Source organism: Plecotus auritus, assembly GCF_963455305.1.
Source record: "Plecotus auritus genome assembly, chromosome: 4".
NCBI lineage: Eukaryota > Metazoa > Chordata > Mammalia > Chiroptera > Vespertilionidae > Plecotus > Plecotus auritus.
The window spans coordinates 87,745,092-87,757,688 of record NC_137775.1 but is presented as its reverse complement, the minus strand read 5'-3'; the positions used below and the strand labels follow the sequence as shown (position 1 = coordinate 87,757,688).

At 44.9% G+C, this 12,597-nt stretch overlaps 1 protein-coding gene across 5 annotated transcripts in view; it reads right to left on the bottom strand.

The window, feature by feature from the left end:
* Nucleotides 1-11,219, bottom strand: part of RCAN2 (regulator of calcineurin 2) — a 266,676-nt gene extending 255,457 nt beyond the window's left edge. Inside the window, exon 1 of one of the 5 annotated variants that reach the window (XM_080663342.1) lies at nt 10,674-11,219. The gene's annotated coding sequence lies outside the window, so the exon portion shown is untranslated. Of the gene's footprint in view, nt 1-10,090; nt 10,130-10,204; nt 10,491-10,673 lie in introns of those variants that run through there. The other 4 variants (XM_080663343.1, XM_080663344.1, XM_080663347.1 and 1 more) reach the window with 4 other exon arrangements.
* Between the last annotated feature and the right edge of the window lie 1,378 nt (nt 11,220-12,597).

The window sequence follows — 12,597 nt, the reverse complement described above, 5'->3', positions numbered from 1 at the left end:
TATCTCACTTTGTGGAAGGTGAAAAAGACATAATGAGATGTTTATCTAACTCTTGCCAAAGAGGCCCTGCCATCAGTGGAAGGGGAACCAGTCAAAACCAATTAAAAGCAGCAAGAGAACTAATACAAATAAGCACACGTATTTGCTGTTAATATTTTTCGGGATTTGAAAGGCAAATAGAACCAGTTCTCATGTAAGTAGAGGTTGCTTTATTGTGCCTCATTTAAGTCAGTTTTAGTAGTCCAACAGGCTGCAATGACAGCTGTCACCCCACACAGCCTGTGGCATCCATATGCCAGACCTCTGATAACAGAACTACTAGAAGAAAAGTTAACCCACTGAAGACAACTCTCCTTCAAACACTCATTCATACATGTTACAGCTACCCCACCCATCTTCAACTCCCACAGTGAAAGCTCAGCCTCCTTGAAGCAACCATTAAGCAGGAACATTTCCACAGGGGGGTCATTTCTGGAAAGCACTAACACCAGCCACCCCTTACCTTCACCAAAAAGAGTGCTTACTAGCAGGGTGGAGGTGAGACCCGTATTCTCATGCATTGCCAGTGGGAATGTTAATTACTGCAATCTCCTGGAAAGACAATTAAAAATGTCAAGATATATAGAAAGTCTTAAGAAGGTCCATCATCTGTTTGAGCCAATAATTCAACTTCTAACAATCTATCCTAAGAAAATGGCCTAAAATTTAGAAAAAAAATATGATCAAAGATGTTCACCAAAGTATTATTTATGGTATTTTGGAGATTTGGGAACCATCTAGATGTCTAACTATAGGGGAGGAGATAAATGAATTTGGTAAAATCCACATGGGAATGCCATGCAGGTGGCTACTGAAAGCAATAGTCACAAAGATTGTTAACTTACATGAAAGTTATTTAAAATTAGAGGCCCGGTGCACGAAATTCATGCACGGGGTGGGGGTGGGGGTGGGGGACAGGGTCCCTCAGCCTGGCCTGCGCCCTCTCGCAGTCTGGGACCCCTCACTCCTTACCACCCGGCTCGCTGCTCCTTAGTGCTGCCGCAGAGGTGGGAGAGGCTCCCACCACTGCCACTACACTCGCCAGCCGTGAGCCCAGCTTCTGGCTGAGTGGCACTCCCCCTGTGGGAGTGCAATGACCACCAGGGGGCAGCTCTTATGTTGAGCATCTGACCCCTGGTGGTCAGTGCGCATCATAGAGACTGGTCGTTCCGGTCATTCTGCCGTAATGGTCACTTAGGCTTTTATTATATAGATGTTTGGTGAAGTGCACTGGATGCAAAATTCTAAACACAGAATGATCCCAATTCTACAAAAATATGCATATAAAAAAGACTGAAAGGAAATAAAACAAAATATTAATAGTAATTATTATTTGCTCATAGTAGTAATACGCATTATTTAAATTTTATCTTTTTATACTATTCTGTGTTTTCCAAAGATTTTATAGAAAGTACATACATCCAACATCCAAGAAGCCATTCAAAAAATCAGGGCAGAGGGTCGCTCATTTTCCTGCTGAGTAGACAGACTTCAGCAGACACTAGGCTTCTTGAGCAGACTCCACACCCTACATGTTGCTCACACTTGATGTATAACTTAGGGATGGCTTCTTGCAGTCTACATCATGCCTATGCCTTCCTCGACCTTGGCTTTGACTTTCAGCCTTCTCTGTTTATATTGAGGTAACCTCTCTGGCAGCTACCTCTTTCCTGTAAACCATGGCTTCCTCCCCCTTTCACCAGCAAGACCCAGGTCCATTGCCTGGTCAGTCTCCTCCTGGCCCAGCCTAGTGGAGTTCTGGTGCTGACAAGTAAGTTACCCTTGAAATCAACAGGTATCATAAGACAAACTACCAAACAACAGGGCAAGGAAATACAGTTTGTTAAAGCATTCTACAAAGGTCTTTTAAATACAGTGGACCTGTGCTATACCACACCCAACTATAACTGACATCTTGGGAGGTCCCTACTGTGACAATCATCCTTAACATCTATGCAGAGTGCTCCATTTTGTGAATGTGAGTGCACATTTGCAGACTCTAACATTTCAGCCCCATGACTCTGTAAGGTAGAGAGATCAAGTATTCTTCTCCTAATTGTACAGATAAGAAATTTTCAACTCAGAGACCTGATCCTCAGGGCATGCTCATCTGTGAATAGTGACAATAATACCCCCATGTTGTCGGGATTAAATGAGATAACGTATACAGTGTGCTGAGCACAGTGTCTTCAACAGGGGCAGCATTCAACAAATGCCAGCTCCTGTGGCTGTCACATCACTGGGAAGCTCAAGGTTACATAGCTGGGAAGTGACATGCCAGGAAGGGAATCCAGGCCTTTCCATGCCAAGTCCATGCTTTTTATACTTTATTCCCAACCTTGTAAGAGCAGTATTAAGGCACAGCCCATGCCCTCAAAGAACTTAGAATATTTTGTAGTAGGCATATCTCAATCACTTGAAACAATAAAGCTGTTGTTCCCACAAAGAACTAAAGCCACAGTAATAAAAACTAGGATATAGCTCTCAAATTACACAATTCTTTTGTCCAACAGCCGCCATTACAATACTTTCTTCTGCATACATTCCAAAGCTTAGGAACCCTGAGTCTCATCCCTGTTTTGAAGTGAGCCGAGTGTGGGGAAATCAGATTAAGAAAATAAATCCCTGTCCACCCTGACTACAAACAGTATTTTCCTGTGGGCATTCTGAAATGTAGGAGGTTTGAGCTATTTTTGGCATGTCTGTTTCCCTGAGGGTGAAGGGTGAGGACCCCCATTTACTAGGCACCTTCGATGAGGCAGGCGTGTGCTGTGCCTGTTTTATGTTATCTGTTTCACTCCTTACGACCTTACAACACATATATTTATCACTCCAATTATCCAGAGATGAGAAAACTAAGTCTCACAGAATTCAAGTGACATGTCTAAAATGAAGAAACTGATTCCTGACTATGGGTCCTCCATGTTAGTGCCCATCCTGGTTTCCACTCTCTGAACTGCAGGCTCCCCCAACATCGACACCCTCAGGGGCACATGCACCAGGGACTAGTTGACATCAACTGCTAAGGACAGGCCACCGTTTGAGTCAATCCTCTTGGAAGTATTCCTATTCTAAAAGGTACCAGGCAAGCGTGATTTAACCCAAATCAATGGTAAAATTCAAGATAGGATGTGAGAACTTAAGAATAGAGATAGTAAGAAATCATCTGGTCAGCCTCTTTTCCAAGTAACATACAGATTTAAAATAAGGAAAGCCTGGGAGGGGCTGTGGCTTTGCAGAGGTCACACAACAAATCAGATGTGAGCCCAGATGGGAGCCAGGACTCCTGACTCAGTCTGTTCTCTTTTACAGCATCAGCCACAAATATTCAAACACAGGGTAAAAAAAAATAAAATAAAAAATAAATAGAATTCCAGGATAAACAGGAATTATTTCAGTGTTGTTAATTCTGACTGGTGATTCAGAGTGCAGGTCAGACTGCCTGAGCTTGAACCCCGGTGCACCTCTTCCTAATTGTGCAACCTAGATATGGTACTTTCGATTTCCCTTGGGTTTCTTACCAAGTATACTAGAGGCTCGGTGCATGGATTCATGCACCAGTGGGGTCCCTCAGCCTGGCCTGTGCCCTCTTGCAATCCAGGACCCATCAGGGGATGTCGGAGAGCCAGTTTCAGCCCAAATCTGTGCACCGGGCCTCTAGTATGCATATAGATCTTTGGTTAACCTCTTCCCGCCCTCCCCCCTCACCCCTTCCCTCTGAGATTCATCAGTCTATTCCATGTTTCCATGCCTGTGCATTGAGCATCTGCCCCCTGGTGGTCAGTGCACATCATAGCTACGGGTTGAACAAACAGTCGAACGATTGAATGGTCAAACAGTCGCTTAAACTTTTATATATATACTAGAGGCCCGGTGCACGAAATCATGCACTGGGGAAAGAGGGTCCCTCAGCTTGGCCTGCACCCTCTCTCAGTTCGGGACCCCTTGCTCCTTACTGCCCACCTGCTCGCTGCTCCTTACCACTCAGCTTGCTGCTCCTTAGCGCTGCCGTGGAGGCAGGAGAGGCTCCTGCCACCGTTGCTGAGCTTGCCAGCCGTGAGCCCAGCTTCTGGCTGAGCAGCGGTCCCCCTGTGGGAACCACTGACCACCAGGGGGCAGCTCCTGCATTGAGCATCTGCCCCCTGATGGTCAATGTGCATCCTAGCGACCGGTTGTTCTGGTCGTTCTGCCATAATGGTAGCTTAGGCTTTTATTATATAGATAAATGAGAATAACAACAGTGTCTGCCTCATAAAGTCATCGTGAGAATCCAATGTGATAATCTAGGTAGAGCTCTAACTCCTTTGTGCTCACATAGAGTAAACAATGAAAAAACGTTAGCTATTACTATCATAATTGAAATTATTTTTACTATGACTATCTCTAGTTCAGATAATGACAGTTAATCCTTTCACTTTTGGGGAAGAAGGTGGAAAAAACTTCTTGCTATCAAATTCTCTTCCTCTTCTCCAAAGGCAGCCCTAGACAGTCTCAGGAATGAAGGTAAGATGAGTAGAAGGTTAGTACCAGGAGTGACGAAATTAAAAATAAAAGTGCCTTTGAAAAATGAAACTGCATACTGAGCATTTTCATTTGATCTTCAAAGTCAAAATTCCCTATCTTTCTCAAACTTACTCTTTCTTGTATACTTTCTTTCCCCCACTCAGTTTTATAGAGATTCAATTAACCTATAACATTGTATTAGTTTTAGGTATACAACATAATGGTTTTGCCATATCCTATAGAATAAAAGCATAGTATGCAAATTGTCCCCTCAACCAGGAGGTCGTCCAGGAGTTCGACCAGGGTGTGGGGTCGGCCGGGGGAAGAAAGGGAGGTCCCGGCTGGCAGCAGCAGCCACTAGGGACCCTATTAGTGCATGAATTTTGTGCACTGGGCCTCTAGTGTATATATATATATATATATATATATATATATATATATATATATATACACACACACACATACTAGAGGCCCAATGCACGAAGATTCATGCAAGGATGGGCCTTCCTTCCCCTCACTGCTGGTACGGCTTTCGCTCCAGCCTGGAGCCACTTTTCTGCCTTCCCATGCTGCCCAGAAGCCCGGAGTGGCTGGGGCGGGGCGGGGCGGGACGCTTGGCGCCTGTGTATGCAAATTAACCCACCATCTTTGTTGGGTTAATTTGCATAATCACTCTTGATTGGCTGGTGGGTGTCATAAAGGTACGGTCAATTTGCCTCTTACTCTTTTATTAGTGTAGATATATATATACACACACACACACACACATATATATATATATCCACAGTAAATTAATATCCATCACCTCACATAGTTACAAATGTTTTTCTCCTGATGAGAACTTTTAAGATCTCCTCTTAGCAACTTTCAATGACAAAATACAGTATTGTTAACTATAGTTACCATGTTAAACATTAAACCCCCAGAACTTACCTTACAACTGAAAGTTTGTACCTTTTGTCCATCTTCACCTATTTTGCCCACCCCTTACCCCCACCTCTGACAACCACCAATCTGGTCTCTGTACCTATGAGTTCAGGTTTTTTTTAGATTATATATATAGGTGAGATCATGCCATATTTGTCTTTCCCTGACCTATTTCATTTAGCATAATGCCCTCAAGGTCCATCCATGTTATCACAAATGGCAGGATTTCCTTCTTTTTTTATATATGCCACATCTTCATTATTCATTCATCCATGGATGGCCATTTAGGTTGTTTCCATATCTTGGCTATTGTAAAAAATGCTGCAATGGCCCTGACCGGTTTGGCTAGAGTGTTGGCCTGTGGACTCAAGGGTCCTGGGTTCGATTCCGGTCAGGGGCATGTGCCTTGGTTACGGGCGCATACCCAGTGGGGAGTGTGCAGGAGGCAGCTGATCAATGTTTCTCTCTCATCAATGTTTCTAACTCTCTGTCTCTTTCCCTTCCTCTCTGTGGAAAATCAATAATATATATATATATATATATATATATATATATATATATATATATATATATATATAAATGCTGCAATGAACCTAAAGGCATAGATACCTTTTAGAGATAGTGATTTTCTTTCCTTCAGATAAATACCCAGATATGGGTTGCAGGATCATATGGCAGTTCTACATTTTAAATTGTTGAGGAATCTCCATACTGTTTTCTTTAGTGGCTGCATTCCCACCAACAGTGCACAGGATTCCTCTTTCTCCACAACCTCACCAACATGTAATCTTGTTTTTGTCTTGTTAGCCATTCTAACAGGTGTGAGTTGCTATCTCATTATGGTTTTTACTTTCATTTACTTGATGATTAGTGATGTTGAGTACCTTTTCATGTATCTGTTGGCCATCTGTATGTCTTCTCTGCATCTCTTCTTTAGAAAAATATCTATTCAATTCCTCTGCCCATTTTAAAAATCAGATCGTTTGGTTTTTGCTATTGAGTTGTATGAATTCTTTACATATTTGGGATATTAACATTTTATCAAATATATGATTTGCATACATTTTCTCCCACTCCCTGGGTTGCCTTTTTGTTTTATTGATGGTTCCCTTTGCTGTGCAAAAGCTTTTTAATTTGATGTGTCATCCTACTTGCTTATTTTGCTTTTTTTTGCCTTTGCTTTGCCGATAAAAAAAAAAATCATTGCCAAGACCAATTGCCAAGGAGCTTACCTCCTATATTTTCTTTTAGCAGTTTTATGATTTCCGGTCTTATGTTTAAGCCTTCAATCCACTTTGGGTTGATTTCTGTGTTTGTTATAAAACAGTGGCTCAGCTTCTTCCCCTCCTCCCCCGCCCCTTGCCCTCCCCACATATGGCTGTCCAGTTTTCCCAGCATCATTTATTGAAGAAAACAGCCTTTCCTCATTCTATATTCTTGGTTTCTGTGTCATAAGTCAATTGACCAGAGATGCATGGGTTTATTTCTGGGCTCTCTCTTCTGTCACATCGATCTATGTATCTGTTTTTATGGCAATACCATATTGTTTTGATTACTATAGCTTCATAATGTAGTTTGAAATCAGGAAGTGTAATGTTTCCAGCTTTGTTGTTCCTTCTCAAGATTGTTTTTGCTATTCAAGGTCTTTTGGGATTCCATACAAATTTTAGAATTGTTTGTTCTGTTTCTGTGAAAAATGCCATTGGAATTTTAATAGGAATTGCATTGAATCTGTAGATTGCTTTGGGTAGTATGAACATTTTAACAATATTAATTCTTCCAAACCATTAGCATGGAATATTCCATTTATTTATGGATTCTTCAATTTCTTTTATCAAAGTCTTACAGTTTTTAGTGTACTGAAACTTCTTGGTTAAATTTATTCCTAGGTATTTTATTCTTTTTGATGCAATTGTAAATAAGATTGTTTTCTTAATTCTGCTTTCTGATAGCTCATTATTAGTGTATAAAAATGCAACTGAGTTTTGTATATTGGTTTGTATCCTGCAACTTGACTGAATTCTGTGTGTGTGTGTGTGTGTGTGTGTGTGTGTGTGTGTGGTCTTTAGGGTTTTCTATATATAACATTTATAACATTGTGTTATCTGCAAATAGAGACAGTTTTACTTCTTTCTTTCTGACTTGGATGCCTTTAAATTTTTTTTTTCTTGCCTAAATGTTCTAACCAGTACTTCCAGTACTATGTTGCATAAAGTAGTAAGAGTGGCTATATTTGTCTTGTTCCTGATCTTATAGGAAAAGCTTTCAGTTGAAATTCCTCATCTTTCTCAAACCTACTTGTTCTATTTATTTCTAACTCAGTTAAAAGCCTGACGGTATCTAGACATCTTATCCTTCCACACCACCATCCACTTGATGACCTAGTGCAGTGGTCGGCAAACTCATTAGTCAACAGAGCAGCGAGCCGCGGTTTGCCGACCACTGACCTAGTGCCATTGAGTGTCCCTGTGAAATGGCTCTCTGTAGATCTCTCTTCTTTTTCCCTGTTCTCCCTGGTTCAGGCACAATTCATTTCCTCTAGTCGTCTGAAATCTGAGCTCATTTCTCTTTGTAATCCCACCTACTCACCACCTCCAAAGTTACTTTTGCAAGACACCAATTAGATCAAATCATCTCTCCCCATAAAAACGTGTGGTTTCTCCTCATTAGGCTATATTCACAACCCAAGTGAACTGAAATTTTTTTTCCCCTGCCAAACTCCCCTACCACCTCCCCGTTTCAGAACACCTACATGTTTTTTGAACATGACCTTTCCCTCAATGTGGATTGCCAACTCCCTTCCATTGAGAACCCCTAGTGCCTACTGGGATCCAGTCCACATGTGAACTCTGAAGGCCCTTCCGGATTCTCTGCAGCCTTCTTTCCCTGGGCGCCCACTGAACCTGTTCCTGTTTCCATTAAACACTCACCATGCTGATCATTATCCCTTACTTTCTTATCCTTTTTTGTGAGACTGATTTCTGAAAGGCATGGGCCTCCTTCATTCAGTGTCTGGCACAGGGCCTACTAGCACACAGTGGATGTTTGATAAACAGCTGTTGATTAGCTGAGTGGATGGAACAGGCAGTATGGGAAATGAGACCACAGCGGCTCTCAAAGTTGGTCTCAACAAACCTAGTTTCTGCAGTGTATATGACCAGCTGCAAATGATTATCCCAGTGGTTTTTAAAAGAGTGTGATATCCACCTGCTAACGACAAAGCTCTCAGGTTTCCACTTATGCCTACTAAATGTTCATCCCTGGAGACAGCCATGCCCTCCCAGATTCGGTTGAGTTCTGCAGGCTCTGTACACACAGGCATTTTGAAAGCTCTTGGGATTCTGTAGCTTTCCTTGAGAACACTTTTTCCCTCACAAAATTCAATGAACTGGACTCGGGCACTAGGTGGCCAATTAATGCATATCTGATTTGCAGTGGATTTGAAAGCAAAGTGCAACTCGCATTTCAGCCTCATTCAGCTCAATGACGGATCATACTTAATAGCTATAAGGCTAAAGAAAATGTATGTGTAGACTGAAAAGCAGCCAAATGTCCACTCCCCTGCCTTGTTCCACAGTAAGTGCTGACCTGCTTCATGATCCTTTTCAGCTTCTAAGTTGTTCCACTCCCTTGTGTCCCCAGAATGGAAGGGGCCAGTTAGCAAGGGTTGCCCTGTGCCTGCGATGCATTTGTCCTGTGTTTTGAAGTTGATGTAATATGTGTGAAAGTTGAGTTACATTATTTTAAACGTCCTACTTTCCCTAAAGTTGCCCTTCGTGTGACAGGTTAAGTGGAGTTCTGGCTGAAGGGAGGGAGAAGGGCGGGCTGAAATGCTCTGGCATCCTTTCATCTCCAGTTGCGGGGCTGTATGTTAAAGGGAGCCCAGAAGCGTTTGTTTTTAACTAAAACAATACTTTAAAAAGCTTTGGCTTTTGAAGTATCCATTGCACATATCTGTAGGACACCGAAGAGATTGAAAGCATGCACTCTGCTCTATCGTTTATTTTGGGACAAGAAAAAGACTGCAGTGCCTTGGAGAATAAATCATTAACTAAAAGTCAAATCGAGACACCTTGGAAACCAGTGAGACCAGGAGGCAGCAGAGGGATCAGGTGGCTGAGATTTGCCTGTTCCCTCCGGTGACTTCCAGAGCGAAGCATCTCACGGGCAGGGCGAACTCGGCACACTGTGCTCCCTTCTATTTCACTTTTCCAACTTGAAGTTATTTTTAGATGACCCAAGCCAGCTAATCCCAGGGAGGACAATTCCCGCTGCGCCTCAAAGCACCTTCGTCCTGCCCAGAGCTTTCCTTTAAGCGCTGGGAGAGGAGCCTCCCGGGGTTCTCCTTTGCTCTCTGAGTCCGGTCCACCTCCTCTAACCACCACTCCACACCTCAGTCCCAGGGACCACGGGCGTCTTTCTTTATCCGCCACTTACGCATCCGCTGCTGCTCCTGAGAAGGCAAACCCTGGGGCCACTAGGAATGGGGAAGAGGCTCTCAGAGACCCGCGCCCTCTAGCAAGGGGTCAAGGGAGACCTCTGTCCCCACCGCCGCCTTGGGGGCCTACAACGGGATCGGGAGGCCCCCTACCCCCGCCGCCCCCCTTGCCCACTCCCTCACCCGGTCGCGCTCGTCCGCCCCCTGCCACGGTCCCGGGCACGGCTGGGGCGCCCCACACAGCCCTGGCAGGACCGGGTGCAGGGGCGAGTGGGCCGGCGCCGTTACATAACCGACCTGATGGGCGTCCGCGCCGCGCCGGCGGAGACAGAGACGGAGGCTCGGGCGGTCGGCGGGGGGCCGGCGACTGCGGGCGCGGCGCCGCCTGCTCACCTGCCGGCCGGTGCGAGCGCGTGGGGCGGGCGCGGTGCCCGCGGGCCTGAGTGCGGGGCCGTGCGCCGCGCGCCCCGCCTCCCAGTGTCCGGTCCGGCAGTCCGGGGTCTCTGCCTCCTAGCCCGCTCCTCTCCACAACCTCCGCCGCCGGCACCGGGACAAAGCGGCTCCGGGGAGGGGCCGAGCGGTGGCTCTCGCAGGAGCCAGCGGGGATGGGCGCGCCCCCAGCTCCGACTCATCGGGCCAACCTCCAATCAGACCCCAGGAAACCGAAAGCCCCCTTCTGGCCTCTTCTCATCTCTTCCCACCCAGAGCCGGAGCCCTGTCCGGTCCCCCACCCATCCACCTCCGAGGCGCACACTCAGCCCCTTACCTTCTCCTTTCCACGGGGCGGGGGGAGGGAGCTGCGGGGGTGAAGACCCCCTGGGGATCCAGCGCAGGAGCCTGTGCACAGAGTCCCGGCCTGGGCTAGGAGGGGCTTCCCAGGGTCCCAGCCCGGGGGCGGGGGCGGGGGCGGGGGATGAGTGGGGAGGGCTTGGAACTGGGACTAGGGAGGGGGCTGATTCTGAGGCGCAGGGTGACTGGGCAGAAGAAACTGGCCGAGGAGCAAACTGTGCATAGGGCGTACTGACCAGAGATTCTTACAAGCGGACTGAGCCACCCCCCACCCCACTCCACTTAACTGAGGAAACGTCCGGAAACCCCTGGATGGTCCTGGGGTTCATGCGTGGTGGGCGCTGGCGTCCTCTGGCTGGAGCCCTGCGCCCGCCCCGCCCGCGTGGCTGAAGGTGCCCTGCGCGGGCTTCACAGCTTTGCCAGGAGTCGCAGCCACCAGACCTGGGACAGAAGGGCTTCAAGGACTCCCATTGTGTGAGAGCTGGTGTCATACAGTAAACGGTTGCATGTGAAACAGAATCTAGGGTAGATCTGTGGCTCCACATACTTAACCCCAGCAGAAGTCTCTGCTTTACAAAATAAAGCAATTCAGACCCAGGAGGAAGCCTGGGGCTCATGGGGGCACCATATGGGCAGGGCTGTCTCCTGGCAGGAAAATGTCCAAGATCATAATAGAGAAAGTGGGGGAAATTGAAGAAAGAAGGTGGGGGTGCAGACAAACCTGAGTGAGGAAATGAATAACAGATTTAAGTCAGTTTTGTTTTCTGTCATCTTTCTAATTGCTACATAAACAAGGCCTTCTTTCCTTTTCTTTTTTATGCCTTTCTGTTTCCAAAAACAATATTAATATTGGATTGAAGCAATATATAAATTTCACAATTATTCTTCACTCGCTCAGACAACACATTGTTTTTCCCCAAGGTTCACAAAGAAATGCATCCTTAAAAAAAACAAACAAACAAAAAAAAACACATAAAAGGTAGACCTTAGCTCTTCTCTCTGATTAATCTGCATTAATATAAATAAAGACAGAATTTCAGAGTTGAAAATGAACCTAGACTCCTGCTCTCCCAAACTTCTGCTGAATGCACAAATACAGAAATAGCTGCTGATTTAGATGAATTACACTAGTTCCTCCTAATCCACCATTTTGCTTCCCACCATTTCAGTTACCTATGGTCAACCACGTTCCAAAATATTAAGTGGGAAGGTCCAGAAAAAAAAAAAAAAAACAATTCACAAGTTTTAAAGTGTCTGCCATTCTGAGTAGTTTGATGAAATCTGCTAGTGGGCTCTGTGCTGCCCAAGGATGTAAATGATCCCTTTGTCCAATGTATCCCCGCTATATACCCTATCCAAGGTTAGTCTTATAGTAGCCAGCGTGGTTATCAGATCGACTGTCAAGGTGCCACAGTGTTTGTGTTCAAGTAACCCTTACTCTACTTAACAATGACCACAAAGTGCAAAAATAGAGATGCTGGCAATTCAGATATGCCAAAGAGATGTAAAGCACTTTCTGTAAGTGAGAAAGTGAAAGGAAAGAAAAAAAAAATCTTAACACTGAGGTCCATAAGACCAACTGTAAGAACAAATCTATCCATGAAATTGCCTAATTTGTAAATTAAACTCTACCATAGGTGTGTATGTATGTATGGGGAAAAAAAAAGATAGTTTATATACGGTTCAGTATAGTGTATATAGGGTTCAGTACTATCTATGGTATAGAGCAGGGGTGGGGAATGTCCAGCCCATGGGACATATAAGGCCCTCAAAATCATTTGGTCTGGCCCTGCCAAGGCATTAGGGATGAGTTAATTAAATGTTTGCCCAAATGTAGCAGGCTAATTTTTAAGTTGATAATATTATATGGCCCATGAATGATGTTATAAATATCCAAATGG